The sequence below is a fragment of the Suncus etruscus genome, chromosome 13 (genome assembly GCF_024139225.1).
Source record: "Suncus etruscus isolate mSunEtr1 chromosome 13, mSunEtr1.pri.cur, whole genome shotgun sequence".
Taxonomy (NCBI): Eukaryota; Metazoa; Chordata; class Mammalia; order Eulipotyphla; family Soricidae; genus Suncus; species Suncus etruscus.
Window position 1 is genome coordinate 61,314,914 of NC_064860.1, and position 27,816 is coordinate 61,342,729.

General features: G+C 34.6%; 1 non-coding gene across 1 annotated transcript; it reads right to left on the minus strand.

Moving 5' to 3' along the window:
• Positions 1–2,971: 2,971 nt before the first annotated feature.
• LOC126026333 (small nucleolar RNA SNORA51) lies at positions 2,972–3,106 on the minus strand. The gene has a single exon (XR_007501627.1). It is a non-coding gene; the product is annotated as a small nucleolar RNA SNORA51 (small nucleolar RNA).
• Positions 3,107–27,816: the final 24,710 nt, after the last annotated feature.

The window sequence follows — 27,816 nt, forward strand, 5'->3', positions numbered from 1 at the left end:
AAGAATAATTTAAATTTGTGACAGATAAGGGTTTGTAAAACTCAGTAATTTTATTGACATCACTAAAACTTGTCTCTAAAAGAAAAATCATTTTTATATTCTCTACTACAAATTTATATAGATATACATCTATTCTTTTATTTCACAAGTTGCTTTTAAGTTTATTAAATAAATTGAAAGGATCTGCTTAAGAATAACAATGTAGATTTCATTATTTATATTATTTCATTTGAAATATATGTAAAAGAGGGATGAAAAATTTTTTCTTCTACTATTCTAAATTTTCTTTAAACATTTTATTCTGGTTCTAAAATCGGTATAATCAATTTATTTAAAATAAGAGCTATTTTCTTTGAAATATAATTTTACTTTATTTTATTTTTAAACATTTTATTCCTGGGGCCTGAGTTGTGGCACAAGTGGTAGGGTGTTTGCCTTGCACATGGCTAACCTAAAACGGGCTGAAGTTCAATACCCGGGTGTCCCTTGTGATCCCCCAAGCCAGGAGAGATTTCTGAGTGCATAGCCAGGAGTAACCCCTGAGCGTCACTGGATTTAGCCCAATGAAATAAAAAAATTATTTTATTTTTAATTAATTTTAATTTTTAATTATAGAAAATTTATTTTCTCCATAGTGCCCCAGTTCAAACACTTAAAATTATTTCCAGAAACACAAAAGCAGCAACATTTATTACTGTATTAAAATATAAATTTATTTATATTTACCAATACCATTTATTTATTAATATTAATATTTAAATTATGAATGATATTTATATATTGGTGTTTGTGAATATTGACATATTAATACTATAACATTAATAAATACAGTAATGTGTTAATAATATGAGTATTACTATTGAATAGTAATAATTATTGCTACTTTTGTGTTTGTCAAAATAATTTTATTTTGTTTATTTAAAAATATTTTATATTTTCTTGAATCAAAATAGTCTCCAATTATAAAAAGTCACCTAATTTCAATAAACTTTTCAGGGAAATTTATACAAATGTAAGCATCCGTGTGAAATATATTCCAATTTCAAAAATCTTCAAATATAAGTCTTGTTAGAATTTATAAATTATTAATTTACATAAGTTAATTGTGTTCATAAGAATATCAATTTAATATTTATATATCAAGTTAAACTGTTTCTAAAACTAGAAGTACATTTAGAATTTAAACATTTAAATAAGTCAACATTTCTCTTATTTTTTATTACTATTATTAATACTTATGACATACATTTACAATGAAATATAAAATAAACTTATAAATCTCAAATGCATTTTATGTTCAAAATGTGCTGACAACTTTTTATTGACAATTTTATATATTCCTGCACAAATTCTAAAGTTTTAATTTCAAATCCATTCCATCTAAAAATCTTCAGTTTTCTGGAAATTTCATACAAATAGAAGTCCTCAATTGACATTTTTTTCTCCTAATTGAATTTTTATTGGTAAAACTATATGTGTACAGGATATCCTGTTATTTATACCACTAGCTATAACTAGTGAAAATATCCTGTTCTGGCAGAATATTACTTTTTTATAATCGTCTTTTATAATCATTCACATATTTCAAATTATCATCCCATTATATTTTGATTTAGTATATACTATTGAACATCATATTATTTTTAGCTAATTATGATTGCAAATCATATATTTTATCTTAACACAATGGAGTAGATGTGATTGCTGAAATTTATGTTCATATGTACACTATGATTTTTGTTTTCTATAAATTCTATATCAATAGCTTACAATCACATTGGAATACAAAGACATGGTTAGAGAACATAATATTAATTGTTTTGCTTATCTAATATACTTATTTTGCCTCTAAGATTCTTACATTTCTTCATTTAAAAGGATGGGGTCAAAGTGGTGGCGCAAATGATAAGGCATCTGCCCTGCACGAGCTAGTCTAGGATGGACCTGTGATTCGATGCCCCAGAGTCCCATATGGTCCCCCAAGCCAGGAACAATTTCTGAGCACATAACCAGTAGTGACCCCTGATCGTCACCTGGTGTGGCCTAAAAACAAAAAACAAAACAAAACAAAAAGAAAGGAAAATAATTGTTCTGTGCCTTCTTAGTACTGGTTAACTATCTTATCAGATTTTTCTTCATAATATTGGGGAGTGAAAAGAGTGACCTTTATGGTACCAAGTGGTTCCAAAGGTTTTAAGGAAAATAAAGAATACTTTAGGTATGGCATATATGCCAGGGCTATGCTCATCCTGTAATTTCACCTTCCTAATTACAGGACATGTTTTAGTGTGTTAACCTATGCAAAGAGAATTCTTGTGACAAAATAATTGAGGGACCAAGTGTATCAGAGATCTGCTTATAGTCATAATAATATTAGAACAATATATATATTTTTGTTTGTTTGTTTTGTTTTATTTTTGGGGGGGTTATACCCAGTACCACTCAGGGCTTATTCTTGCCTCTACATTTAGAAATCGCTCCTGGCAGGCTCGGGAGACCATATGGGATGCCAGGATTTGAACTACCATCCTGCATCCAAGGCAAACACCTTGCCTCCATACTATCTCTCTGGCCCCTAGAACAATAATTTTTATAAAGAAAGCAAATCTAGGGAAGGTAGGCTGGTGTGTCAAAAAATAGTATCCTTTATGAAACTGGGTTATGAATTACTCAACTCCCCTAAAAGTCTTACTACCTGTTATGTGGGTGTTTTAAGTTGCAAAAATCAATACATTCTTTTTAATTTTTAAGATACTTTGAATTGGATTTTTCTATTATTTACAAAAAGAATACTTTAACTGATATTAGCATAAATAGTTGAAACACCTATGTTATTATGTATCATATTCTTTTATATTGTTTCCTGCTTCGAGTAGATCTATATTTCTACTTTTTCATTGCCCTCTTCAGAGTACTGTTTTCATTTCAGAAGGCATACTCATATGATAAATTTTGTCCATTTAAATTATCTATTTTTCTCCCCAATTCACAATACAGACCAGGCAAAGGACCTGGGTTGAGGTGTATATGAGGTGCATTTACTGTACCTCCTCTTTTTATACAGTTCAGCGTAAAGAACACAGCCTGTGGTAAGAATTGGGAGGCCTTATCTTTTCTTTTTTTTTATTTTTTAATATATAAAATCCTTCACCAGTGCAACATTTCCATAAACAATATCCCAAGTGTCCTTTGTCCCAACCCCACACTAGTCTGTACTCTAGACAGGCTTTCTACTTCCCTCATTCAGTCACATTTTGTTATGATTGTTCTCAGTGTAATTATTTCTGTGATTGCACTAAACGATCCCTGTAGTGAGCTTCATGTCAGGAGCTGGACCCTCCAGTTCTCCTATATTTTGTTTTTTCCAAATTTATTTGGAACAAATTTTCCAAATTTGTTATTTCCAAATTCATTTGGAACAATAAACACCCAAGAATATCTAAAGCAATACTTGGAAAAAGGAATATGGGAGGTATTACTTACCCTAACTTTAAACTATATTACAAAGCAATAGTTATCAAAACAGCATGGTAATAGAATAAAGACAGACATTCAGATCAGTAGAACAGGCTTAAGTACTCAGAGAATGTTCCCCAGATATACCGTCACCTAATTTTTGATAAAAGTGCAAGAAATCCTAAATGGAACAGGGAAGGCCTCTTCAATAAGTGGTGTTGGCACAACTGGCTAGCCACTTGTAAAAGAGCAAACTTAGAATTCCAGTTAACATCATGTACAAAGGTAAAATTCAACCTAAATATCAGGCCTGAAACCATAAAGTATATAGAACAACATGTAGGTCAAACACTCTATGACATTGAGACTAAAGGTATCTTTAAAGAGGAAATAGTACTTTCCAAACAAGTGAAAGCAGAAATAAATAGATGAGACTATATTAAGCTAAGAAGCTTCTGCACCTCAAAGGAAACAGTGTCCAGAATACAAGAGCCACTCACTGAGTGGGAGAAACTATTCACCCAATACCCATCAGATAAGGGGTTAATATTCAAAATATACAAGGCACTGACAGAACTTTACAAGAAAAAAGCATATAACCCCATCAAAAAATGGGGAGAAGAAATGAACAGACACTTTGACAAAAAGAAATACAAATGGCTAAAAGGCATATGAAAAAATGCTCCACATCACTAATCATCAGGGAGATGCAAATCAAAACAACTATGACATACCATCTCACACCACAGAGATTGGCACACATCAGAAAGAATTAGAACAAGCATTGCTGGCGGGGATGTAGAGTGAAACGAACTCTTATTAACTGCTGGGGTGGGGGGATGCTGTCCGCTCAAACCTTTGCGGAATGCGATATGGATATTTCTTCAAAAGCTGAAAGTTGAGCTCCCATACGATCCAGCTATACCACTTTGAAGGATATATCCTAGGAACATAAAAATACAATACAAAAATCCCTTTCTCACACCTATATTCATTGCATTGTTGTTTACAATAACCAGACTCTGGAAACAGCCTAGATGCCCCTCAATTGATGAATGGTTAAAGAAACTATGGTACATATACACAATGAAATATTATGCAGCCATCAGAAGAGATGAAGTCATGAAATTTTTCGTCAAACCTGAAAGTGAGTTTTGCTGGGTACAGTATTCTAGGCGAAGAATTTATTTCATTGAGTTTTGTCACTATGTCCCACCACTGCTTTCTGGCTTGAGTTTTTCTGGTGACAGGGCTGCTGCAAATCTCAGGGATGTTAGCTTGAATGTAATTTCCCTTTTTAATCTTGCTGCTTTCAGAATTCTGTCTTTATCTGTGGGATTCATCATTGTGATTAGGATGTGTCTTGGGATATTTTTTCTGGGGCCTCTTTTGGTTGGTACTCTTCGGGCATGCAGGATTTGATTGCATATATTCTTTAGCTCTGGAAGTTCCTCTTTAATGATGCACTTTACCGTTGATTCTTCCTGGAAATTTTCTTCCTGGGTCTCTGGGACTGCAATGATTCTTAAGCTGTTTCTGTTGAGCTTATCATAGACTTTTATTTTCATCTCTTCCCATTCTTTGACTAATTTTTCCATTGTCTATTCATTTGCTTTAAGTTTTTTTCCCAATCTCTCCTGATGTATGGAGTTGTTATTTATCTCATCTTCCACAGCACCAATTCTATTCTCAGCTTTTGTTACACTGTTGGAAAGCTTATCCATTTTGACATTCAATTCATTTACTGAGTTTTTCAGGTCTGTTATTTGACCTGTTATTTCAGTTTGGAGTTTTCTGATTTCTGTCTTCATATTTTCTTGGTTCTTATTAGTGTTCTGTTCAACTGGATCCATAGTTTCTTTGAGTTCTTTGAGCATCTTCCATATTTCTTGTCTAAACTCCTTATCTGAGAGATTGATTAGTTGGTTGGCCGTTTTCTGGTCATCAGAATTGTCATCTTCATTCCCTATGTCTGATGCTGGCCTGCATTGTTTCCCTATTGTCACACTTATATTGTTGGTTTTTCTACATGATGTGGTGCTATTCATTGGCTAAATGATGTGCTGTCATGCTCCTCTGGCTCCGCCCTTTCTGGGTGGGTCGACTTGCCTCCAAGGAATGGGAGCCCTCCATGGATGAAGCCTCATACAGGATCAAATCTTAGACCTGAGCGCGCAGCAGAGAAGACATTCCAGAGAGAAATGCTGTGTTTCAGTGATTCAACACAGTTCTTAGTGTAATTTTTTCTTCTTGTTGCAGTGGCATTGTTTCATTAGAAAGAATGCACGGCTGCGTAGCGAGGCAAGCAGCCCTGCTCTTCTGGAGCCTCTGGGAGAGCGAATTTTCTGAGCCCTTTTCAGCCCACTCCGAAAAGGTTCAGGAGACAGGACAGGAGACAAACACACACAGGCAGCACTCACAGTTTCTCACAGTTGGGACCCACTTGGCAGGCGTAGATTTTCCCAGCCTGACATCACAAACAGGGGACCTGCCTTCTGTGAAGTTCTGCTTATAGCTGGTTTTCACGCTTTCCTTGGCCTTACGGCTCGTGAATGAGCCTCTAGGAGAGAGAATTTTCTGGGCCCTTTTCAGCCCACTTCCATGAGGTTCAGGAGACAGGACAAGAGACAAACACATCATGAAATTTTCCTATACATGGATGTATATGGAATCTATTGTGCTGAGTGAAATAAGTCAGAGGGAGAGAGATAAACACTGAATTGTTTCACTCCTCTATGGGTTTTGAGAAAAATGAAAAACATTTGTGTAATGATTCTCAGACACTTAAGTTATCTTTTTTAATCCATATTCATGAATTTATTTTTATTTATCAAGCATTTTTTAACATATAAAATCTTTATTTAAACACCATGATTACAAGCATGATTGTAGTTGGGTTTCAGTCATAAACAAATACCCCTTCATCAGGGCAACATTCCCACCACCAATACCCCTCCCTCCCTTCTTCCCAACCTTTGCCTGTATTTGAGACAAGCATTCTACTATCACTCATTAAGATTGTCATTATAGTTGCTAGTGTAGTTATTTCCCTAATTGCACTCACCACTCTTTGTGGTGAGCTTCATATTGTGAACTGGTCCTTCTGGCTCTCATCTCTATTGTCTCTGGGGATCATTACAATAATGTCCTTAATTTTTCTTCAAATCCATAGATCAGTGAGACTATCCTGTGTCTATCTCTCTCCTCTGACTTAGTTCACTCAGCATAATAAATTCCATGTACATCCACATATAGAAAAATTACTACTTGGTTTAAGCTTCTTAAAGTTCTCAGAGAAATTCAGCAGTATTTGAACTTTTGTTTTTTAAAAAAATTAAGCACATAAAATGCTTAGAAAAGTATAAAACTCTCATCAAAAACTTTATTTATCCCTAAAATTCAATGGCAATATTTAATATTGCAATTTGTGAAAATCATAACTAATCTTAAAAATACAATGAAGATTGAACATAAATACAATTTTATAATTATATCTACTTGCTATTTAAAATGTTTAATTTGATAATATAGTAGTCTTTTTATAAACATGAACACTATATTTAAGAATAAAAATTTCACTCACATAAAATCATACCTATCTGACTGAGAAGCATATGTAAACATTTCACATAAGTATACTCAGTCTACTCTCTTAAGTTATTCAAAATAGAAGCTTTAATATCAACATTATCTAAAGTTAAAAACTTTTAATTTTGACCTTTTACTCATTAATGGTAAATTTTGGGGCAGACTAATGTTGTTTTTAATCTATATATTGGTAAGTGATGCACATAGACTGAATATTTAATTAAAATTACACTTTTCTTACATTAGCACTCTTAGAAATCTGTGAGAAAAAAAACAACAGAAATTGTTTTGACATTAATTTCATAGAAAGCCATGTTTCTGGTAAAGAAACCGTAATCAGAAGATGTTGATATGTTAAATGATTGAAATATGTTTATAGCAAATAATGAAGTGTATATGCCACTGTGAACAAACAAGTTCATTTTGGCCATTGGCCAAACAGCAGATTATTAGAAGTCACAATGGTAATGTCATCAGCTGTTGTCATGTTTCAAAGTAGAGTTGAAATGTGGATTTACACACATAATTTTGCCTGTACTTGCTGTGAAAGAATAAAATACAAATGAAAGTCTTGTTCACCAACCTCTTTTTCTGAACCCCCAAATTCTCTAGCCCTTTCTCAATATTTTTTTATTTATCATTTTAACTATACTGTGCCCATACTTTACACATCATTAAATATTTGTGTACCATTCTTAGATCAAATGCTAAGCACTTTAACTTGTGGTGCTCTATGTAATTTCTCCATGAAAGCTTACACACTGTTTATTAGCAAATACAACTGTAATTTGGTGCTCATGCTTGAATTCATTGATTTCTGGTGCTTTGAGTTTTTCCACACTATTGATACAAAAACAATTTTGACCGGTTCTGAATGGTGCATGTACAAAAGGTGTCCAACAATTCTTTCTAAAAATTTTACTCCTCTCAGGAAAATAATGACAGCCTGTTTCTTGTAATTGGAAATAATGGAGGTATCTCCAAACACACATCTCACAAACTGGTCAAGTAACTGGGTGATAGCAGTTGGGCAATTCTGCCCTTTAAACAGTTACTGTTTCCTTTGGAAACAACTCAGTTGTGGCTGCCTTTAGAATGAAATCACCACCTTCTCAGTTAGCAGCAGGAGTTCTGCAATCTCTTCAGTTTGCCTTTACAACTTAGAAACTTCCATCTTCCTTGCCTTAAAATTCTGTCCAGCTCTGTTCACTTCTTCTGTAGTTTTCCCCTTCTCTCCATTCAAGGTTTACCCAGACCCCATTAGCCATTTAAATCTTTAAGGTGGCTAAAGTTAAACAGGGGGGAAATCACAAGAGAAAGTAAAAGAAGATTAGATGATGAGTTTAGTTGATCTTTGGAATGTCTATCTTTGGCTCTACATTTTATTAAATTTGAATTACTTGCATATTCTGCCCATTTCCCCATATGATTCAAATTCACATGCATATATGTATGTTCTAATATATTTTATACTGTACTTACCACCTAAAAGAGTAACATTATTACAACTTTGAAGTTTTAGTATTCTAAGCTAATACTAATTTTCTCCCAAACAAGGAATAACTGAATCTTTGTTTTTCAAGGTTGATCATGACATAATTTTTGTAGCTTAAAGTGACAATATCTTGTTGAGAAAAATATCTAATTTTACTTGCATTAAACATATATATATATGTTTGTGTTTGTATTTATCTATCCATTTATATATCTATCTATGCAGGGTTATAGGAAAATAAGGTAATTCAAAATTTGGATGGGTGGGGAATATGTCCAAAAAATGAGTTTATTAGTTGAAGGAAATGAATGTGTCACATGGATATGACACAATGTTGACTATAGTGAGGTCACCTCAGGAATATCTGTTGTGATTATCAGAGCTCTTCCTGTTATTAGAAATAATAGTAATGGAGATCACTATTCATCTGCTAAGAATGTCTGGGATAATGTCCCTTTGTGAATACAGAAATCACAGAAAGCATATCGAATTGGAGAGTACAAGAATTAATACTAAAATGATTAGAAAATATTTGGAGTATAGAAAGTGAACAATTAGAAAAATGCTCTGAAAGTATCATACGAAACATCATGGGTTAGTGGGGTCAGTGGCATTGATAACCATAAAATCAGTAGAGCAAGATTATCTGAGCCAAAAAAAATTAGAGACGGATTTTCATAGTTCAGGGATTCCAAAACAGTAGCAGTTAATCCCCATTCAGTTCCCTTGAAATTTCATCCCTGCTTAATTCCCATGTATGTTCAAATACTTTCCATCAGCATTTGACGTAGGAAGTTCTGAATTATCTCTGGGTATGCAAATTTGTATTTATATTCAGTATTTCCTGATTTCATTGAGATACTTATGAATTAAATAAGACTTCAATACAAGTATCAGGGAATCAATAATAAGATGCAAAGCATTGTGTGCTATGACCCAGAGCAGGAATCAGAAAGGTCATTTGGAGAATAATATTTTACATTTTTATTATACTCATGAAGGAAATAAATGATTGTTAATTATAGCATATTGGTATAATAACTCACAACTAAGTTGACATGCTTTAAAAAAATCACATCATCTGAACCAGATTAATTATTGTTTGTGTGTGTGTGTGTGTGTGTGTGTGTGTGTGTGTGTTCAGGTTTTCAAAGTGCCAGAAGAAAAAATTTTGATATAATTAGAAAAAAAGATATTTATTTCTAAGTAATTAAGGTCACATCTTGTGTTTCAAATATGCAGGACTTCACTTTCACTTAAAATATGATTTCATTAAACATTTAGCTTGTATTTAAAAAATAATAACTAAAGCTAGTGGAAAAATTTACTAAGAAAAACTTCTAACCAGACTCAAAAGTATAACCACTTAAAATCTAAAGGCATGCCAATTCAATAATAATAACTTATAGATCTCTTGTTTATTTATATAATTATATATTTAAATAAGCAGAGTTCATTGTCAGCAATTAATCTTTGAACACACAACAATACCAAATTATGAAAAGAGGAAAAAACTACTGATGATAGTAAATATTTCAATCTTATCTTCTCTACTACATAGTTTCAGATAGATAGCTTAAGCTAAACCAAAATTAAGAAGAGAAAACTTGCTCAATAACGAATCTTGTCAATCATTTTCAGTTAAGAAATACAAAGTACTTAGAGCTATTTTGAAGTCTTTTTTTATTTTTAAAGACCAAATTTTAATGGTTTTGGGAGCACAAAGGGAGGCTGAATTACTGTCCTCCCACTCCTCACAGATATTTAAAAAGTTACTCATTTATAAGACTAGTTAAGAAATAAAAATCTTTCCATTTGCTTTTTCTATTCCATTAGTTGCATTATAGATGGTGGCTCATTGCTAAAATCTTAAGACAGAATTTTTTTCTAATTAAAAGAAGATATTTAATTATAACATATTGTACATATTGTATGTAATATTCTAATTTAAAATATATATTTATTATAATTTTAGTACTTTAGACTTACCTCTTTAAGACTAAATAAAATTTAGGTACATTTGTCTGTTCACTTCAGAATTTCTGTATTTGACCATTATTTCTATTAGATGAACTAACCTGCCTAAAATTGCTTTGCCATATTTTTCACTGATTGAGATAAATAAAGACCTAATATTTAAAGTTGAAATGAAGTACAGATGGCCAATAGGCCTATGAAAATGAACTTGTTGTTACTTATAGTCAGGAAAATGCAAATCAAAACAAAAATGAAGACTCATCTCATGCCAGTGAAATGGCATATATTAAAAGCTTTACAAACAGACAGTGTTAGCGAGGATTTTTTAAAATTTTATTTTGGGGTCACACCCAGCAGCGCTTAGGGGCTACTCCTGACTTTGTGCTCAGAAATAGCACCTAGCCGGCTCGGGGGACCATATGAGATGCCGGGAACCAAATTACTATCCTTTCTGGGTTACCCTCAAGATAAAGAGGCCCTACCACTGTGCTCTCTCTCTCTTTTGGCCCCGTTTGTGAGGTTGTGATGATAAAGGAACCCTTATTTATTGTTGGTAAAAAAAAATTGTTGGTAGGAGTTTTTCTGGCTAACCTCTATTAAAAGCAATATGGCAAGCTCTAAAAAAATAGAACTCTCATATAATACAGCAAATTGCACTTATTGGCATCTACTACCAACCTCAACTACAAAAACATTAACTCAGAAGGCTAGAACACAACTATGCTCATTACAGTGCTTAGTAAAATAGCCAAGACATGGAAACAGCCGAAGATGTTTATCCATATGGATAAATAGATCAAACAGTTGTGATATGTGTACATAATGGAATAATAGGTAATTCTAAGAAAGGATAAGAAATTATGCAATTTTTTTAGAATTCCCTAATAAGAAAGGAATTTTCTTTTTTATTGTATTTTTTTTTTTTTTTTTGGTTTTTGGGCCACACCCATTTGACGCTCAGGGGTTACTCCTGGCTATGTGCTCAGAAATCGCCCCTGGCTTGGGGGACCATATGGGACACGGGGGGATCGAACCGAGGTCCGTTCCTTGGCTAGCGCTTGTAAGGCAGATACCTTACCTCTAGCGCCACCTTCCCGGCCCGGAATTTTCTTTTTTAAATGATTTTTAGTAGAATAGAATATTTACATAGAAACTTTACATGCATTATTACTAGGAATTGTATCAACTGATATTCTGCCTCTACTCTGCCTATCCCCTTTTGTTAATATCATTGATTTCCTTCTAAAATTTGTTTACTTAAACACCATATATACAAAATTGTTCCTAATACAGTTGTTTTTAGTACTCAGTGTTTCAACATAAATCTCACCATTAATTTAACATTCTCTCCACAATTGTCCTCAGTTTCCAATCCACCTACCCTTAAGCCTAGTTTCTTGGCAGGCACGAAATAATTTACTTTATGTTGCTTGTTACACCTAGGTGGTAATGGAATTTTCAATAAAACCTTTAGTAAAAAATTATGTGACTTGCTACAAAATGAATAAAACTAGAAAATATTATGTTCAGTGAGATCAATCCGAAGAAAATGGATAGAAATAAAATGATCTATTTCATATGTGGTACTTAAAAATACACAATAAGGTACCCTAAAATTTTTAGTTTGTAGGGAGGGAAAAGATTACATGCTTTGAAGACCTTGGGAGATAGAGACAGTCTGCTGATGGACAGGGTATTAAAATAATAAAGGCATGAAACCATCATTAACAGTATGATAAATCACAGCACCTTATCCCCAAAATAGAATTCCTTAAAAAAGTTCAGTGAGTTACATAATATTTATTGTTTTCTTATTAATGCAAAAATTTTAATAATATCTTTATTTAAAAACTATGATTATAAACATGATCATAGTTGGGTTTCAGTCATAAAAATAACACCGCCTTCACCAGTGCAACATTCTCAACACCTATGCCCCCATCTCCTTTCTCCCTCACCCTCCGCCTGTATTCGAGGCAGGCTTTCTACATCCCTAACTCACTGACATTGTTATAATAGTTCTCCGTGTAGTTATTTCTCTAACTGCACTCACCACTCTTGGTGGTGAGCTTCATATCTTGAGCCAGACCTTCCAGCCCTCATCTCTGGGAATTATTTCAATATCTTTTATTTTTTCATAAAACCCATTGATAAGTGAGACTATTCTTTGTCTCTCTTTTTCCCTCTGACTTATTTCACTCAGCAAAATAGATTCCATGTACATCCATGTATAGGAAAATTTCATGACTTTATCTCTCCTGACAACTACATAATATTCTGTGTATATGTACCACAGTTTCTTTAGCCATTCATCTGATGAAAGGCATCTTAGTTGTTTCCAGAGTTTGGCTATTGTAAATAGTGCTGCAATGAATATAGGTGTGAGGAAGGAATTTTTGAATTATATTTTTATCCCTAGGAGTGGTATAGCTGGATCAAATTGGAGCTCAATTTCCAGTATTTTGAGGAATCTCCATATAGTTTTCTATAAGGGTTGGACTATACGACATTCCCACCAGCAGTGAATAAAAGTTCCTTTCTCCCAATATTCCAAACAGCACTGATTGTTCTTGTTTTATGTGATATGTGCCAGTGCCAGTCTCTGTGGTGTGAGATGGTACCTCATTGTTGTTTTCATTTGCATCTCCCAGATGATGAGTAGTGTGGAGCCTTTTTTATGTGCCTTTTGGCCATTTGTATTTCTTCATTGAGAAATTGTTAATTTCTTTTCCCCATTTTTTGATGGGGTTAGATATTTTTCATGTTAAGTTCTGTCAGTTCCTTATATATATTAGATATTAACCTCTTATGGGTACCCTTGGGTACCCGTGATGGGTATTGGGTGAATAGTTAAAGCAACAATTTATAAAAAAGTCAAGTTTACTATAAACAATAATATGTTAAATCTTACAAAATAGTAAATAACACTAGAGATAGATGCATTTTATATAAAATAATTTAAAGATTTGTATTTATAAAATAGAATTTCTAAAATAAGATTCATGTTTTTAATTTAAAATAAAATATACTTCTTTCTCTTTGTACCCTGAATCTTTAGTGCTCTTGATTTTGTTGTAAAAGCTATGGAGAGGGTCAGAGAAACAGCATGGGAGTTAAAAAACTTGCTTTGCATGCAGTCAACCTCAGTTTGATCTCTGATATCATATATAGTCCTCTGAGTACCTCCAGGTTTGATTCCTGAGCGTAAAGCCAGGAGTAAACCCTGAACACTATGGAATAAAGTCCCCACTTTAACTAAACGAATAAACAAATGATTATAGGGAAATAATTAAGAAGACTTTTTTCATTTTTTCATTTGAATGCACCTTAAAATATTTAACAATACCACCCACCACTCAGTCTATCTAACAACTCTGACCTTGGTCCTCTCTTCTTCCTCCTGAGATTGAGACAGCCATTGGGAAGGAAGAGAGGGAATCCAGCTTTGAGGGGGGATCTTTTCAATAAAGTTTTAGTTTAGGTAAAAGAAATAAAATAAAAATTTATCTTCAGTGAGATGGACTTTGAGCATTGCAAATTTAATTATACATTGCTAATTTAAGAGCAATATTTGTTGTCTTTATTTTCTTAGTGAGGCAAGATATATTTGATTGAATATAACATATTTATAACAATGTGAGGAGAGAAACCTGAGGTATATGCTCAGAAATAAAACATGAACTTCTTCAGAGTTTAAAAGCAAAGAAAGATATATAGAGACAAACAAATGAGATCATTTTCAATGGCAAACAGGGCCTAGAAGAGCAAGCTAATTATCATTTTAAACTAACATGTGTTTGGAAAAGGGAAGAAAACCTCAAAAAATAAGCAAATATATACTTTTAAGTTATTTTAGCTTTGTTCACGGATAACTCATGTCAGGGTAGGGGGGCAATATGTAATCAAATCCAGTCAATTCTAAGAAAAGCAAGTGCTTTCCCTCTTGTACTATATCTACCTTACCCCTTATAACATCTTTGTGGTAGGAGAGAGATTCCAGGAACCTGGAGCTGTGAGATTTGGCACTTAGTGATATTGGGGGCTGGATCACCAGAGATTTACTAAGTGGTGCTCAGTTGGGGGTATAGAGAACTAGATAATTTTGGTTGTCCATATGCCAGGCATGTATCTCCTCTTTGAACTATATATCTGCCCCAACGTCTCATTCTATATAGTCTTCTTACATACTTTTTGAGTTAAGATAATACTATAATGTTTTAAAATATACTTTTCTCACTTAAAAATATTCTAAGGGCAAAAGAGATTGCACAGAGGTTAAGACATTTACTTAGCCTGCCAGGCTCAGCCACTTCCTTCAGAAGTAAAACTGAGCACAGAGCCAAGAATAGCCCCTGAGAATGGCTGAGTGTGCCTCACTCCCAGACAAAAAATAAAGCGAACATAGCCCTCACTCTTCATAATGTACTTCTTTGGGAAATTTGTTTCTTTAATTTGAGAAATGTAATTTTATTTGGGGACCACATTCTCAGTGACCACTCCTGATGGGACTCATTTCTGTAGTGCTTGGAATCAAATCCAAGTTGGGGAGATGTGCAAATCAAGCACATTACTCACTGTACTATCTCTCTGGTCCCTCAAATTTATTTATTTTATTAAAATTCAAAACATACTTTGAAATATGTGTGAAATATGTCACAGAAGCACATGTTTTTTTTTTGTTTGTTTTGTTTTTGGGGCCACACCCGTTTGATGCTCAGGGGTTACTCCTGGCTAAGTGCTCAGAAATTGCCCTTGGCTTGGGGGGACTATATGGGATGCCGGGGGATCCAACCGTGGTCTTTCCTTGGCTGGCGCTTGCAAGGCAGACACCTTACCTCTAGCGCCACCTCACCAGCCCCACAGAAGCACATGTTTTTATCGCTAGGTGGTCTTTCTCTTCTACCTATACTAGATGCATCTTTTATAGATATTTTGATAAAGAGGATATAGAGTGCCTTTATTCAGCAAAAATTCATAGGAGAGATATAGAAGGGGTTTCAAAAACAAACATATGATATGACATTATTCTTCCTATTACACCTTCCATCTGTAGATGTAGATCTGGTACAACTTTCAATTATAAAATTCATCCCTTTATTAAATCGAATTAGCACCTCCCATCTCAATGAGTTTTATGAGATACACAAATCATGCAGGCAGTAATAATAAATATGTTAAATATGGTTATTAGCATGAAATTTTCTCTTTTAGAAAGTCTGTATTGCAGAAGCCAAAAGTCATAACTATAAGACTCATATTTTCTTGAATCTCTGGGTTCATATTTAAAATATGTTCCCCCAACAAGGATGTCAGATCCTGGCAAAGTGGGAGTAAGCTAAAGACTAGACATCTGCTTGCTTTAGGCTGGCAGAGGCCCAGACTGTGTTCTGCTTAGAGGCACACTTGAGCAGAGGAGTTAAAGATGTCTCGGGAAACTGCCTGGAGGAGGTGGCTGGCCTGAGGGCACCAGTGTTCCTGAATTGTTTTCTTGGGAGTTTAATTTGCACCAGCAGTTTTTAATCTAAGCATCAATTCAATTACAAGAGCTTCTTAGATTGTTCTATAAGCTAATTCTCTGTGTGTGTGTTTGTGTGTGTGTGTGTGTGTGTGTGTGTAGAGGAGAGGAGAAAGACACACACACACACACACACACACACACACACATATATATATATATATATATATAGAGAGAGAGAGAGAGAGAGAGAGAAGATTGATCCTGCAAGAATCTCACAATACTTTGCATGGCCAGGAGTAAGCGCTGAGCAAGCTCTGAGCACTGCAGAATGGCTCAAAAAGCCCCAGAACCAAACCAAAATAAATTCGAAACAATAACAAAACCTTTGGCAAAGTTCAAGGGAGTTTGGGGTTGAGGGTTGGGGTAAAAAAATTACCAATAGGGGTGAATTTCTGAAGATAACCTTTAGGCCAATATGAAGGTTGGGGATTGAAAACAGACTTTTGTTAAAGAATCAGCTCATTTCTGCTCTGAAACAATCTTTCAGTTGAAGTCTCCTGGAAGCAGACCCAGACCTTTATAAGACCCCTGTAAAGGCAGCTCAGAACCTTTGTCTGGATTTGAATCACATAAGAGAAACACTAAGCAAAAGAAGCACTATCCAGTGAGGAGAAAAGGTTTGAATGGAACTGGTCCACCTCATCTTAATTCTAAAAATGGAACTGGTGTTTGACTTTCTCTACTGTGAGCTTTCCCAGAAGGATAGAGCTGGAGTTATTTCAGTGGTGTGGAGAGAAGACATCAAAGGCCTCAGAAAGACCAGGAACTGAGATGGAAACCTCATGTCCTATCACTGACAACCAAGCTCATCACCTGAGGATAGCTCAGAATTGCATGGTGCCACAGACCATGGCAGCAGCATTTGAAAGTTTCTAAGGTGACTCCCGAGGCCGAAGTGAAGCAACCGCTGAGAGAGGCTTGTGATGAATTTGATGGAAGGTACCAGTAGGTGTTCAGCAACCGTATGATCTAAGTTCCACATTAGCCCAGGTACAGTTTATGAGGGCTTCGAGCAGGTCATGAATTAACTCTTCCAGGAGGCGGTGAATTAGGATTACATTATGTCTCCTTTGATGGGACTCTATGAGTGCAAAGCACAGACTTGGAGATTCAGGAATTAGTGAGTCAGATTGCAATTTAGATGATCACTTATGTGAATGACCTTAGTCCAAAACAACGGCCATTGGGACACCTTTGCAGAACTCTATGAGTGAAAAGTCAGCAGCCGAGAGCCAGAGAGGCTAGGAATGCTTCCAGGGTCCTGCTGGGCTCACTGTTCTTTGGTCAGAAATGTCAAGCCAGATGAGACCAGGCATGTTCAGGGTGGTCAATAAGTCAGAGGGAGAAGGATAGACACAGAATAGTCTCACTCATCTATGGGATTTAGAAATATAAAAGACATTGTGGCCGGGGTGATAGCGTAGTGGTAGGGTGTTTGTCTTTCACATGGCTGATCCAGAACGGACCTTGGTTCTATGCCCGGTGTCCCATATGGTCTCCTAAGCTAGGAATGATTTCTGAGCACAGAGTCAGGAGTAACCCCTGAGCATCTTGTAATAATACACAGAGACAATAGAGATGAGGGCTGTAAGGACTGGGCTATGATATGTTTACTACAAATAATGATAAGTGCAGTTAGAGAAATAACTACACTAACAATTATTATGACAATGGTAATGAGTGAGAGAATTAGAATGCCTGTGTCAAATACAGGTAGGGGTGGGGGAAGAAAAAATAGGGAGGAACATTGATGGCAGAACGTTGCACTGGTGAAGGGAGGTATATATTTTATGACTGAAACCCAACTACAGACATGTTTGTAACCATGGTGCTTAAATAAAAATATTATTAAAAAAATAAAAAAGAAATGTCAAGCCACAGATCACCCTTCTATCACTCACTCTCTTGTCCCAACTGTGTCCCTCTGTCCACAATTACTGTCATCAGAATGACAATCTGCTGCCACGACCATAGGACAGTCAAAGGACTGGAGCTACACCTGGACTTCTCATTTTCTAGTGTTTTATCAGTCACCTAAGACCTGCCTTTTATCAGTCACCTAAGACCTGCCTTCCCTCACATTTCAGTTCTCTTCACCTGAGGACCACAGCTTTTCCCCAAATCTTCCCAAGATAGCTGGAATGAATGAGGACTTTTGGCTAAGGAGTAAACTAGCTACCTAATTGGTGGGACCCCTTTTTCTCTGATCCTCTTTGAGAATCCTTCCTTGACAAGAAGCTGAAGCATTTACTAACTCTTTTTGCTTTCTTTTTACTGCTTGTGGCCTCAGAATTGATCATCTGCTACCTTTCCACTTCCACCCCCCCAAAAAATACCTAGATTCCCCTTCTTTCTACTCAACCTCACTTTAGAGAAGTCACTTAGGGGTCACTGTTGATTCATTAGGGATTTGAACTGCTTGAGATAAAGAAGGACGAGGATTCCTCCCCACCTCTTGCCTGGTCAAATTCTCTTTCCAAAATCTGTTTCCTCCGAGTCTCAGGCTAGAGGTCAGCCCTGTTACAGCTGCAGGAAACAACCTACTTCCTCAGAGCTGTTTCTGGCTTCCTGCACCCTTGCTTCCTGCAGAGGTCAGCCAGTGGTTTCTCTCATACTAATAACTATCATTCTTAGAGTCCAGGAGTTCAGAGGCATTGGCCATTAGTGAAGGAGAGCTGAAAGAAGCAGCTGTGGAAGCCCAACTGTTTCCTCAAGTCAGGCAAAGAGATCCTTGTGCAGATGCTGGAGAATGAAGTTGGCTTAAGGGCCAGTTCTGCTGGTCTAACAGATTGGGCCTCACCCCATTCTTTCCCAGCAGCTAGCTACCAAGGGTATGGTACCCTGGCCAAGAGAGGCTTCCTCCTCTCCTCTTCTCTACCTATGGCCTTCTCATCCCTGGAAGTCCTAACCACTACTCCAGGCCACTCTGGGATCAAAACTTGTTTTGATTTTTTTTTTGAAGATAAGATACTAAGTATTCTGCATTGATGTACAAGAAGCTGCTGGCTTGTCAGGAGCCCAGAGCATGACTGCCTTGAAACTTCCTCTTCTGCAGAGATTAGGAAAACCAGTTTGGATCCTGGCTTCAGAGGGGCTCCTGGCCCTCTGCCATCATCACCTATGCCTCACTTGTTCAAGCTCATTGAAGAAATCTATGAGTGTCATTTGGTCATGAATTGAATTGACTCAGTAAAAAGTAGTAATAACAAAAGGAAAAAATAACTCACCAGTTAACCTCAGTGAGGGATTTATAATTCCCTGCTGTCCTGATTCTGGCTGAAATCTGATCAGGATGCCTTGTTTTCATCCAAGCCTCCTGTTTTTCCAAGAATTTTACATACTGATGAGTTGTTTTTTCTTAGAACAACCAAAACAATTTCCAGTTCTTTCCAATACTGTTCATACCAAATCAATACAGAAATATTAAGAATACAATGGTTGACAGGATATTTCTTTTTCTTTTCTCTTGGAGTATATATATATATATATATATATATATATATATATATATATATATATATATATATATATATACATACACATGTGTGACTCCACCCTTGATTTAGGTGTATCTACCTGCAAGACCCGCCCATTTCTGGGAGGGGTCTTGGGTGGATATTACCTGTATCTTTACCTGAAAGACCCCGCCCATTCCTGGGAGGAGTCTTGGGAAGGTTAGATAAGGCCTTTGACCCAAGGGATTAAGGTCTTTGCCAGCATGGAGAAGTAGCAGAAGCAGAGATGGCTGAGAGACAAGTACAATGCAGGGCTGAATAGATATACAACATAATTGGTTTTGATATAGGCCACACATGTGGGCCAGGGCCAATAAAGATGTTATCTCTCTGGAAGCCTGTCTGAGTGAGTCTGATTCCCACCTCCACCACCTGAAGATGATGAGCTGCTGGTTAGTGGGGGATGGAGCCACATGGCCGGGGCCTAAGAACCAAGGCCTCCATCCACCATCCAAGCCCATCCTAAGGTCTGTAAGTCTACATACATGTATATGAATATATATATATATATATATATATATATACTGTTATATATATCCATCAAAAAATAAAATAAAATAAAATAAAGACCTTAAAATTGTAATTCTGAAGTATTTTGTGATTTTTTTTCATTTATTGTATTTGCCGGCATATAAGATGACTGGGCGTATAAGACGACCCCCTAATTTTGCAGTTAAAACATAGGTTTAGGCCTATATTTGCTGTATCAGTCAGAACATTCCTGTGCTGCAACTGTATGTATCACAGTGAGCCAATTACAACAAGCAAAGTTTCAAAGGTTCTACTGTAATAGACTGTAATAGTCCTCTCTGACTCTGGCCAACCTGAGCAGGCTTTTGACAGTGTAGATTCGGGTCCAAAACATCGTCTAATTTGCATGCATAAAAAGCCTGCTTGGATTGGCTGAGTTAGAGAGGCGGTCTGAGCAGCCTTGCAGTGATTGGTGCAGGATCGAGTTGGAAAATTCGTTTTGTGGCAATATGCAAACAATTTTCATTTAGCAGGGTATTGAAATATTTTTCAGGATATACTTGGCGTATAAGACAACCCCAGATTTTCGGTTGATTTTTTTTTTTTTTGTTTCAAAAGTCATCTTATATGCCGGAAAATACAGTATATATAAATCTCAGCAATCTCTTTGACCTCATCATCTACATTTGAATTGCCAACTTTTTCTCCTTAAGGAGTTGCATTTTATTTCTGCTATTAAAGGCTATGTTTTACTAAGGAATTGGGAGATGACTGAGAACTGATTTTCAATAATGCATAGAATAATTCTCATTTCTTGGCTATCGTAAAACACCCACTCCCATTCATGTTAATAAAACAGAAAATAGTAATATAAGAGAGAATATGGTTTCTAAATTATTTGACATTCGCTTAAATAGGCTTTTTACACCTAGTGCTTTGCTATCAGGATAAGGATGCTCAGATGACCACCCACAAGGGCAAAGAAGACAGGAAAGATTAACCATCTCATTTGTGTATTGGATAGAAAAATTTGCCAGCCTCTATAAATAAAGTATAAGCATGAACCAAAATGGAGGTTTTGAGAATTCATTGTTTCACAAATACAAAATACTATGGATAATTTAAGGTTGGATGTATTTCAAAGCACTTTGGCATGTTTCTGGTCATTAGGATATGGCTAGTGGTTATGTCAATATGTATCATTTATTAAAGAAGAATTCATAACACTGCCATTTTGTACGCTCAATAAACCAGCAGATGGTAAGCAACAATTTCTTCAAGGTGACATCAAAAACATTCCATGAAATACTTTCTTGTTTTCTTCCACACTAATTTATTATAAGGCATTTTCCATGATAAAAATAGAGAAACCAGACCCTTGATTGACTTTCATATACAGACATAAGTAAATGTTTAAAAAACATTGAACTTATCTAGATGGCAATTTGTGTAAATATGTGTTATAAATCACAAGATATAGCTCTAGAAGTAGCAAAGATTGACATAGAAAAATATAGATAGCCCTCATATTTTAATCTGACATCTTTCTGGAAAGTTTTCCTGTATAAGCAGAAATCAAAAGAGATCAATTAGATGACTTGAAAATAAACTGAGACTAATCAAAGTTATTTTCTAAGACTGCATGCTTAAAGGCATGCTAATAGTGACTGATCCCCCCCAAATAATAGTGACTGCATTATCTAAATCTTGAAACATTCTAACATGTTTAAATTTGTGAAGTACTGTAATGCTTCCATTTATTTCCAGTTGTTCACTAACAACTGTTAAAGCTAGTAAAATAAAACACCAATACTAGAATTTTGTAAAAATTTATAGAATATCTTTGGAATTTCAAATAATATTTTACAATTCAAATAAAATTTTACAAATAATAAAAATATGCAAGTTGATAATAGAATCAATCACCATAAACTACTATTAAATAAATTATTAGTAGGTAAGATTAATGAAAAGTTTATATTAAAATAAATTTTAATGCTATAACATGTGGAAATAGAATGCATATATTTAAATTGGCTATCTTTGATTGTTGGGTTACTGATTAGTAACCCTACACTTGATGATTTTAAACTATAATGAGCAAATTCATGTAGTTGTAAAGTAAATCTATTTTTATGACAGCATTTCAAATTACTAATAAAACCTTAGCATTTAACTATTTGGGGCTCTGGGGTAATGTATATAATTATTTTCTTTAGAATACATCTATTTTTCACACTCACTTCTTCAAGCCAATAATGTAAGTAATTTTGATTTTTTGAATAACTTATAATTAAAGTACCATAACATGTTCTTGATATAAAGATGAGTAAACTGAGGATGTTTTTCACTACCTTCCAAATGTATGTTTGATGTTTTTGTTTATATGTAATTCTGCTTTGTTCAAACCAAGTAGTTTAGATTTTTAATTTCCTTTAATTTTTTTAGCCATTGATGGAGGTTTTGGTGAAATAACATATTCATTTATAGTCTACTGATGCTGAAAGTCCTTGGACTAACACGACTTTTTTTCCTGCACTTGACTTTTGATAGCTCTCGGATATATGACTTTCAGCTATTTCCTCGTTCTGGTCTGCTCAGACATGCAAATAGTTTTGTCTTTTCCTTTTTTAAACCTATGGACTCCTTAACTTGAAATAAGTCTCTCAAAGTTAAATGACTCATATGTCAAACTTTTTAAATCCAGAAATAGAAATATTCCACTGACAAATAAGCCAATATCTTAGTATCCCAAGCCCTGCTATCAAATAGAATACTGCAAGCAAGTCTTGAAAATGCAATGTGAAAAAGCAACATTGCATAAAAAATTCTGCTATGTGGAAAAGAGAAAGAATTGTCTGAAAGATAACATTAATATATTCAGAGTTGGAGAAGATAGTACAGTATGTAAGGTGATTAATTGCCTTGCGTTGGGGCCAACCCAAATTCATTCTTTTGCACCTCATATGGTCTTACAAACCCTTTCAGGAGTAATTCCTGAGTACAGAGCCAGGGAATAACGCCTGAGAACCTCCTGGTGTGACCCATAAGTAAATTTTTTTTTCAGAATAATAGAGCAAAAAGAAAAGAAAAAATCTTGCCAGCTTAACCCTCTTTATTATCTAAAAATAAAATTTATGGGGGGGGGGGAATGTAGAGGGTGGAGAGAGATAATGGACTTATTTCAGCTTGATTGATCTAATTATTAGGATTTTAATAATTGTACTAACTATTTCTTTTGAATGCTTTGTAATTCAGTATACAGATACTTGAGACTAACTCTGTGAATTTCTAATTTAATCCTCCAACAAACACATAAATTCAAATGCTATTATAGTAATCATTTTCCATGCTCATAGATGATAAGAAATATACTCAGCACCACACTACTCTTAGGTCATGAAACTGAGAAAAAAATGACGTTTTTATTTGGAAGCTGTTATAAACACTCTTGGAATTGCACTATTTATGTCTTTATTATACTATTATTATGGCAAATGAAATTGAGAAAAGGAAGATCCTATTAACAGTTAACAGCAAAGAACTTGTACACATAAAGAAAATATACATAGTATCACTAGGAAAACAGTCAAAATCTATTTGTAGTAATATTCCAAACAAAAACCCTAATTTGACATGGTAAGCATGAAAATGGTTTAAAAAAGACTCTGTGTACTTTCCAAAAAATAAACTGCTAATGATTAACATTCAACAATGTAGTCACCATAAAATAACTTGTCAGGGCCTGCAATTAAGCATTTCACATTTATATGGCAGCTGAGGATGGCAGCTTTTAGGCAGCGAAATAACAGACAGATGAACCAATACTTGCTTCTTTTTTAGCATCATATATGGAACTGGAGTATATCATGGTAAGTGAAACCAGCCTGAAAAAAGGGAATGGGTATAAAATAATCTCTCTCATATGCAGGGAATAAAGACACATAGGAGAGAATAATGCATGATGAAAGGCAATAGAACCTGTAGAAGTAATGTACAGAAATGAGTTTACGAAGATTGTGAGAAAGCAAATAAATAGAGGTTGAGGGAGAACACTGAGACAATGAAGGAGGGAAGCAGATGCTTTGGTGGAGATAATTGGACAATATGGTGGATTATCTTTTGGAATGATTAGGAATATTCTATATCTGTTTTCTTTTCTTTTTCTTTTTGTCCACACCCAGAAATGATTAGGAATTACTCATGGCTCTGCACTAAGGAATGACTTTTGGTTGTATTTGATGAACCACACGGAGTACATGGGATTGAACCCAGGTCAGCTGTATGCAAGGTAAAACCTAGTTGAATACAATTGCTCTGGTGCAGTAAAGGATTATTTTATGCATGAAATCCTATCATTAACGTATTTAAATCATGACAATTAAATAAAATATTTTTAAAAACTAGAATCAACATGTAAATTGCATAGGAAGATTTCAGAAACAATAATAAAGTCAGTCAGCTTTTTATTACAATGTAGTCATTCACAGTGACAATGAGGTCAGTAATGGAAGACTCCTGCCAGAAAAACATTTCTTGTTGGTATGATGTCTAAACAGATGCTGTGGCATTTGTTGAATTTCAACTGTATGCAATACAAACTTCCAACTGGTAGATTTTTATTTCATATGCATTAATGAAAAGTAAATTTTATAAGGAAGTTGTTCTGGATAATACTTAGATGTAGCTGCTTCCTCTGAAACATGACTTAGTTACACCATATCATTTTAACATTTTAATTTTTGTTATTTTAATCTTTCAAAATTTCCTCTTTCTAATCTCTGTAGTAACACATGTTTCTATATTTGTGCAGTGACTCAGAATAAATATCACATTGTAAATGTGATAAGACAATTTGATTTCCAATCTAACCTTCTGTATTATTTCTCTCTTATAGTTGTTTGGGAGGTGTAGAAGCTTTTGGACTGCAAAATAAGCATTGCCCAGTGCTTAATTTGACTCTGCTTAGGTCTCACTACTTTAGGTATCTGGGGACCATGAGCTGTGCTATAATTAAACCAGGATTGGTCAAAGGCAAGACAGAATCTTTCACTATTATGCTATCATAAAATTACAATGATACTATTTGAAATTCAAATTTAACTCCCATTTTTAACTTAAATAAAATAACATCTCTAAATATTACTATACTTTTTAAAAAGTAAAATAATGTAGATTTTTTTCTTTTTATGGCAGTAGGTTCAAAGTTTTATTTTTTAATATTTTGAAAAAAATCAGTGTGTAAAAAATCTTGCTACTAAGATCAAAGTGTGAGATTTAATTATATATTAAAAAGTAAATTGACATAGTTGATAAAATTTTTTTCTTACCAGCTCAATTTGGTCTATTCCACAACCCCACAAAATGACCTTGGCCAGCAGAAAGTAGTCAATTCTGAATTGGTGGCAATTCCCGCAAGATTGTGGAAGTGAGTAACTGACAGTGGGTATTTGAAGCCAGTCAAAGATGTGTGAACAGCAAACTCCTAAACAAAGAAATTTACCTGAAATTTCTTCCGTCCAGCCCCCAATAGCTTAAAGATAAAGGAAATATTTCTCATTTGAACTTATTTTATGTAGGTTTGCAGATAAGATGCAATGTTCCCCAGCAAACTATATAAATACCTTTTTGTTATTGTACAAAGAAAATGGCTGATTTGACCTATGGGTATGCAGTCTTCCAACCTGAAGCCTTTTTGAACTGTCAAAAACTGTTGAATAGTATTCAAAGCCCTATTGTCAATTCTTTCTGGTGAGACAATTTCAATTTTATCTATTTTAAAGTTTATTTTATAAAGTTCATTGTGGTTTACTTGTTTTGAATATATTTTAACATTTTACAGTTTTTGTGTGAAATGACTGAGGGTTTTCCATGTATAATTATTTCTGCTTTTAGAAAACCCAAGAATTTATTATATGTAAGTCTAAACATACCAGTGGAAGTAGGGAAACAGATCCAATTATCTATATAACTTATTGCTTTCTTAGGTTTCCAACATAGTTTTGCCTACATTTTGAACATTTGAACAAAATGCTTTCTGCCCCAAGTCCCTGGATAACTACATCAATTTTGTGTAGGAGGGAATCTGGGGAAGAAGAAAAGAAAGAACATGTGAATACATTCCAAATTTAACTAGCAACTTACAAAATACGTTATCTTGTTCTAATATATGGCATTTAAGAATATAAATTTTATGATCTTTTATGAGAAACATTTTATCAATACATACAAAATATAAAATGTACCTACTTTTCAAAAAATCTACTTCAAGACATTTGTTCTATAGATAAGTTCTAATATACTGAATGATGTATGTACAAAGATATTAATGTGACAATATTTATAAACACCAAAAATCCAAATCAACCAAAATGTCCATAAAATAGCTTTGGTTAAGAAATCATACAAAACCACATATGTGATCAACAGAATAGTTGTAGTGAAAATAGATGTCAAATATGTTGTTTGTGATTATATACATCATTTCACAATGTATACAAACTATATACATTTCACTATGTGTATAAACTATCATGCAAAGTGCCTGAAATATATACATAGATGTATATGCCAATTATATCTCTATGAAAGAAGGAGAAAAGCAGTCATTGGCTATATTGTTTGTTTTGTTTTGGTTTGATTTGTTTTTTGGGTCACACCTGGTAGTACTCAGGGGTTATTCATGACCCTACACTCAGAGGTCATTCTTGGCAGTGCTCAGGACCATATGAGATTATGGGTATTGAATCCAGTTTGGCCACATGCCCTATATGCTGTACTATAGCCTTATATTGTTTTATTATAAGAAGAAGGTTAGGGCTGAGAATACTATTCAAAGGACTAGAGTACTTACTTTGTATGAAGAACCCTGTATTAGATTCCTGGACCTGTGCCAGGAGAACTCCCCTCCCCCATCACAACTGCAAGGACCACTTGGTTTTCCCCACCTCCAAAAACATCAGTTAAGCATTAAAGTACAAGTTCTGTAGCTGCACTGCTTGGGTTATCACATTGGCTTTATCAATTGATTAATGTATGAGCAAATTATTTAACCTGTTTTTGCTTCTACATCTTTTTGTGTGAAAAGGGATTTTAGATAGAAATTCTGAGGAAGGGGAGAAAAGAAAAGGGAGGGGGGGAGAGGGAGAGAGAGGGAGAGAAAGGGAGAGAGAGAGAGAAACCTTTGGCTCAGCTAAAAACACCAGTTGCAGGTAGACACAAGGATTATTGATACCCTAGTACTAAATGCTATCAAAGCAAACACGAAGATGAAAGCAATTAACATAGTCAAAGTTATTAGGAGCAGGTTAATGAAAAATAATCCTATAAAGCAGATTATTTATATGTAAATTATGGATACCAATTTTCATTTGGCACATAGGAGTAAAAAATAAATACATATATAAATATTTATTTTTCTTATTGCTTCATGGTAATTTGGTGATAATAAGTGTGACTTCTGATCTATTTATTATCCTTTAGACTATCCCCTAAATCCTTTGGAATTGAAAGCTGTGATTAAAAAATAAAACAAACACAGGTTGGATCACCAATCTTTTTACAGAAGCCAATGGAGATGAGTCAATGCTGCCAGATGATCAAGCAATAATGCTGATGAAGAGTTAATTTTACTTTCCTGGCAGAATTAGGAAAGGCCAAAGCATCACATAGATATAAGAAAACTATTTCACAGAGATAATGAAAATCTACAGATGGTGAAGACAGCTGTGGTATAGACATTTTCAAGGCAGCAACCAGGTCATCAGAAATGTCCAAATTTGTCATGACTAATAAAG